Consider the following 5,460-nt stretch of genomic DNA (forward strand, 5'->3'; position numbering starts at 1 on the left):
GTCCAGAAATTGCAGCAGAAATCAGATCAAAGAAGCTGTCCAAAATCTGTCAAAATCAATCTCTGTTTTTCACGTTTTCTGATCAATCCAGAAGGAGTTTGGAGAAACGGAGAGCACTGGCGTAACATGCAGGAGGAGACGAACCCTGCAGGCCGGTGCGTTTCGATCGAGGGCGACGTGTGTGGTGGTGCGTGAGGCCCACGTGCAAAGGGAAGGAGCCACTCGTGAGGGCACGTGAAACATTTTTTGGCGATGGTCTCTCCAGGCAATTTGTTCCTCATATTATTTCTGACATTTTTTGTGTTGAAAGTTTTCTGTTTCAGGGTACGCAGTAGAATCTGGACAGCATTGTTCTTTGGGCATTCAGGACTCGATCGTGGTTTTTTGGTTGCTGTAGTTTCCAGAGACTTTAGGACGAATAGTGGTGGTCCTTAAGTGATAAATCTGCAACTCTCATAATTTAAGGACTTAGATAGGTCCGCTCTGGTATATTGGCTTAATTAGTTTAAATTTCAACATTAGCAGATCGTCGTGTGGGGTGATCGTTAGGATTGGGGGTTGTCATTGCTTGGCAACCATTACTTATGCTAGAAAATTTAGGAATTATTTGCCCTATTTTTGAAGAGTTGAACTTTGATTGCAAGTTGGTAGTTGATTTTGTGATTATCTGTCATATAGTCACTGTGTGAGAATTGTTGCGTGAAAATTTGAAATTTTTATTTATATACCTTCGTGTTTGCGTTAATTATCCAATTAGAACACCCGGACTTGACCTGTTCGAACATTCCCTTGATCTAAGATCGTGAATCTTACGAAACCTTGGGAATCTAGAACGGTGTATATTGCGACTTTAGGATTACTTAGTGTGACCTATTTGTGACTTGGTTGTTCTATTTTTCATTTTCTCTTTAAAAATGTCTTCACACTTTGAAGTTGAAATTTTTAATGGGAAAGGGGATTTTTCAATTTGTCAACAAAAGATGAAGGGTATTTTGGTCCAACAAAAAGTTTCAAAAGCCATAGATGGCAAATTTCTTGCAAATTTAACAGAAGTATAAAAAGAAGAGTATGATGAACTTGCATACACTTCAATTATTTTACACCTGTCCGATACTGTTTTGAGAAAAGTAGGAAAACTGGATTCTACAAAACAACTTTGGGAAAAGTTGGAGGACTTATACTTGCTTAAGTCAACTCCTAATAAATTGTACTTGCTTGAACGATTTTTCAGCTTTAAAATGGATCCTTCAAAGGATCTTGATGACAATCTGGATGTCTTTAACAAGTTAGTTCAAGATATTGTTAATTGTGATGAAGAGGTATCTGAAATGTATAAGGCTATTATCCTGCTTAATTCCATGCCTGATTCATATAGGGAAGTTAAGAGTGCAATTAAGTACGGTAGGGACACTTTAACATCCGAGATTGTCATAGGCTCTCTTAGGAGTAAGGAGATGGAAATGAAGGCTGAAAAAGAGGATAAGAGGAGTGGCGAGTTACATATGATGAGGAGTAGGATGAAGTTTAAGCAAATGAATTTGAGTAGAACCCAAGACGGTAATGATTCGAGTAGTGACTCAAGTGATGAACGTAGTAAGAAGAAGGGCAAAGGACGAGAGGAGCCTAGTGGTAGAAGGTGTTACAGTTGTGGTAAGTTTGGACACTTTATTAGGGACTATCCCAAGAAGAAAGATAAGCTGAAGGGTAAGATGAGAGGTGAGACGTATTTGGTTGAGGGGTCTAGTTATGACCCCAGTGAGCTTTATTAAGTGTAAACCTAGTCACTGCATGTTCATCTGTGTGTGATCCTTTTCTGCATGTGTGTGATTGTCTAAATTTTGTTACATGATTATCTGCTACATCTCAATGTGTTTGATATGTGCATTTGCATGAATTTGAGACACTAGAATTACTTGGTGTAATTTCTTGCATGCATAGTGGGTTAGGATGCTTTAGCAGTGTGTTAGATGTCGTTTAGTAAGGTGGAGTATAGATGCCTAGGGGTACATGGTGGTTTGTACCGGGGATGTGGAGTGTGACATTTGGATCACGAGTGGATATGTGATCAAATGTCTAGAATCCTTTATCTGGAAAGAGATCCTATACAGGTAGAGTGTGAGAGAGGCACTTCTATCACTTCTATAAGGTGGAGTCCCATTATCTACATAGGTTGGGAGAAGTGATATGGTGATAGAGGATTATCCCGAGAGATTAGGACCTATTGTGACTTGTCAGTGAGACATGAGTTAAGTGATTGGTTTAGTGAGCATTGTGGGCGATGAGAGGAGATATGTGTTCTCAAGGTGTGAGCAACACGGATTGAGATAGGATAAGTGTGGTGAGATCTTTCGTGAGGTCATTTATGCATGTGTTGCATATGTGTTTAATCGTGTGCTGATTAACTTGGTATTAATCGGTGGTTCAGCGTGAACGTGAATTTTGAAAAGATCCGTGTACGATATCCTATATAGTATCTTTATCGCATGATTAGTTGTTCACTGTAAGTACTTGTTTCTACCTGGGTGTTCTTGACCTTAGCCCTGGTGAGTATATGGAGCAAGTATGGTGTGTGTTTCAAGTTGGAAACACGAGGTAAGGTCTGTGATCCAATTTTATTGGCTGCCTTGATTATGCAAGTGCTAACTGCATGTTTTAATTGCTTGTAGATTTATTAGGCATCAAGGTGGAGATTTGTTAGGTTTTTGATATCCAATAAATCTCGAGCTATGATGTTAAAGTAGGTTAATATTATTTCATAGACATAGGCCGATGAATGAAATAAGTCCAACAACCAAGTCCATGAGCTACACTCGACCCAATTGTATTCCTTATGGATGGCATGAATCTTGGCTCGTTTACCCATTTAATGGCCCAATTTAAAGTCTAACCCTAGAGTATATATTTGGCTATAACCCTAGCCACATTCTAATGATGAGTGTGTGATTTTGAGAGAAGAAAAAGTGGATCCCGGCTGCCCTCCTTTGTGTGAGAAAAAAAGGTGTCCAGAAGTGTCCAGAACGCTTGTATAACGTGTACAATTGGTGGTTCTTTCATAGTATACCTTTGAGGTGTCTTCTCTTAGCCTTTGTGGCGATAAATCATCATCTTTTCTTGTCCTACGTGGGTAAGATTGAATAGCAACCAAGGTGAATCAATTGGTTGTGGTTTGGAGCCGATTGGACTGGTTGTTGGTTGAGAAATGTGTGTTGGACTGAGCTTGGAATTCACCGATTTGAAGATCTTTCAAGAGAGCTTCCGCAACAGAGATTAAAGATGAAAATAACAAAAACTCAATCGAAGTTTGTAAACCCTAAACAGATTGATAACATTATGCATCGCTGGTGAATGACTTATCACCAGAAATCCAATGAAACATACTAACCTTTATTAAGAAGCACATTCCGTCCATGGTAAGCGTTGACTTTTTCTAATGCTTTCTTATGCCATGTATGTTGAAGCAGTCAAGGTATGTGATATTTTGCATCCCTAAGAACAAAATAAACTAAATAAATTTGTAACTTCTATATTTGATCAAGTTTAAATGAACCAAATCATAAATAGGTAGAAGTATAATACTATAGACTTCACCTTTAGTTTTTGTGATTAATACTTTCATTGTACTTAAAATTACAATCTATAAAATGACAAAGCAATAAAGAATGATTATAAAATGAAGAATCTTAATGCAAAATGCATCAACAAATTGAATAGATGCAATAATGAAAAATTGAATACAATCATTTGTCGATAATAAATTACTGCGTCTATATTTTTTAGGCACCTTTGAAAGAGAATATCTACAGCTCAGAGTGAATGGTGTCTTAAGGATAATTGTTTGTGAGGAAGCCTTTCCTCTCTTGTTGTAATACCACGTGTATACATGTCACATATCACAAGGTCAACGACAATGAAGCGCATCCAAAATTAAACTGACAGCAATGTAATTTTTGAAATTTGTAACCTTGTGGCCTACAGCTACAGCTAAATTTCCCCTTGGGCATGAAAGGCGACAAAAGCTATAGGACGATCTGTGAGAATAAAAATTGAGCACAGCCTCATTAATGAATTTGAACTTACAAAATAGGTAGATAATTATTGTTGAAACTCTGAAATTAGAAGATATTACAAAAATCATGTGATCCTATACACTCTTCAGTTTGTCAATCCCACAAGCGAACTTCATAGTCTAAACTTCCACTTGCAAGAACTTCAGGATAGAGAGGGTAGAACCTAACCTGCAAAAGTTCCATAAACATGGTAGAATAAGGATGAAAAAGTGGGACTTAAAAATCATTGGCATCTTGACTTTTTTACCTGGAATTGTTAAGGTATAGTTAATCTAATCCCATTTCTGAAGTTTCCAAATAAAGCCTCTGAACAGAAATATTTGACATCCCTTATGATTTCCATTTCTTTTATTTATAAATATTAACCTTCTTGTGAATAAAATCATAATCATTAAATACAGCATAAGTTCTCTTTCAAATATTTTTCTCCAAAAGTGAAGATGCATATGATAATAACATTACCTTTAAAAATAGTTATATTACCCATGAACGTTTTTACCGAAATAGTTATATTACCCATTATATGATGCACATCTTGTTCATTTTGATATCTTATACAGGATTTTATATTCAATGGTTATATGCAATCAATATTGGTAACCTACCCCCCAAAATCATGATGTGTAAAATGTAATACTACATATTTATTTTATGAGAGCAAGTATTAATGAACAAGATAAAATCCTAATTGCATATATTACACATGATATGAAATATGGCGATGTAGAACGTGATGTTGAATATGGAATCATATACAATAAATAGAAAATGAATAAGATCAGGAGATTTACCGATATTTTTTTATATTACCAACTGCAAAAATCTTCATCATCAAAGTATGACTGTTCATATCCCCATTTTTTATGCCACGACACCACAAGATTGATTTTGTATTTGAATTGGCACCTTCTCAGCACTTTCAATTAATTCCTTTGCCTTGAGTTATGTTCAGCATTTAAGTTACATATGAAATTTAGGAAAGTTTATAATATAGTACTTTTGGTATTTTTAATCAGTTTACATAGTTTTTTCAGTATTTATTTTGTCATAGCAGTAAAATATGAAATTTTTTATATAAGTAAGGTATATATGATATTTTCCCTTTTTTCAATACTCAATATTCCAAAAGATTTTTGGCCCATAACCATTATTAAATGCATGATATGTTAACTACTCAGAGTTAGTAAATAAGAATGGATTGAAAAAGTTAGGAATGTAAGTGATACAATGAAAATAATTGAAGAATCTGTGTGCAATAAAACTTAATGAAATTTATAATTGAAAAGTCAATAAAAGTCGTGAATCTTAGAAAATATAAAATTAAAATTAATTATTGACTTTGATTTAAATCTTTATCAATTTTTTTAATTAAATTGAATTGGAGCTTCATTTT

At 35.2% G+C, this 5,460-nt stretch overlaps 1 long non-coding RNA gene across 1 annotated transcript; it reads right to left on the minus strand.

Annotated features, from left to right (window-relative positions):
* Window positions 1–3,848: 3,848 nt before the first annotated feature.
* On the minus strand, window positions 3,849–4,232 carry LOC111383365. The gene is made up of 2 exons (XR_002700735.1): window positions 4,127–4,232; window positions 3,849–4,028 (listed from the first exon to the last, which is right to left on the minus strand). It is a non-coding gene; the product is annotated as an uncharacterized LOC111383365 (long non-coding RNA).
* Between the last annotated feature and the right edge of the window lie 1,228 nt (window positions 4,233–5,460).

Source organism: Olea europaea, unplaced genomic scaffold, assembly GCF_002742605.1.
Source record: "Olea europaea var. sylvestris unplaced genomic scaffold, O_europaea_v1 scaffold2667, whole genome shotgun sequence".
NCBI lineage: Eukaryota > Viridiplantae > Streptophyta > Magnoliopsida > Lamiales > Oleaceae > Olea > Olea europaea.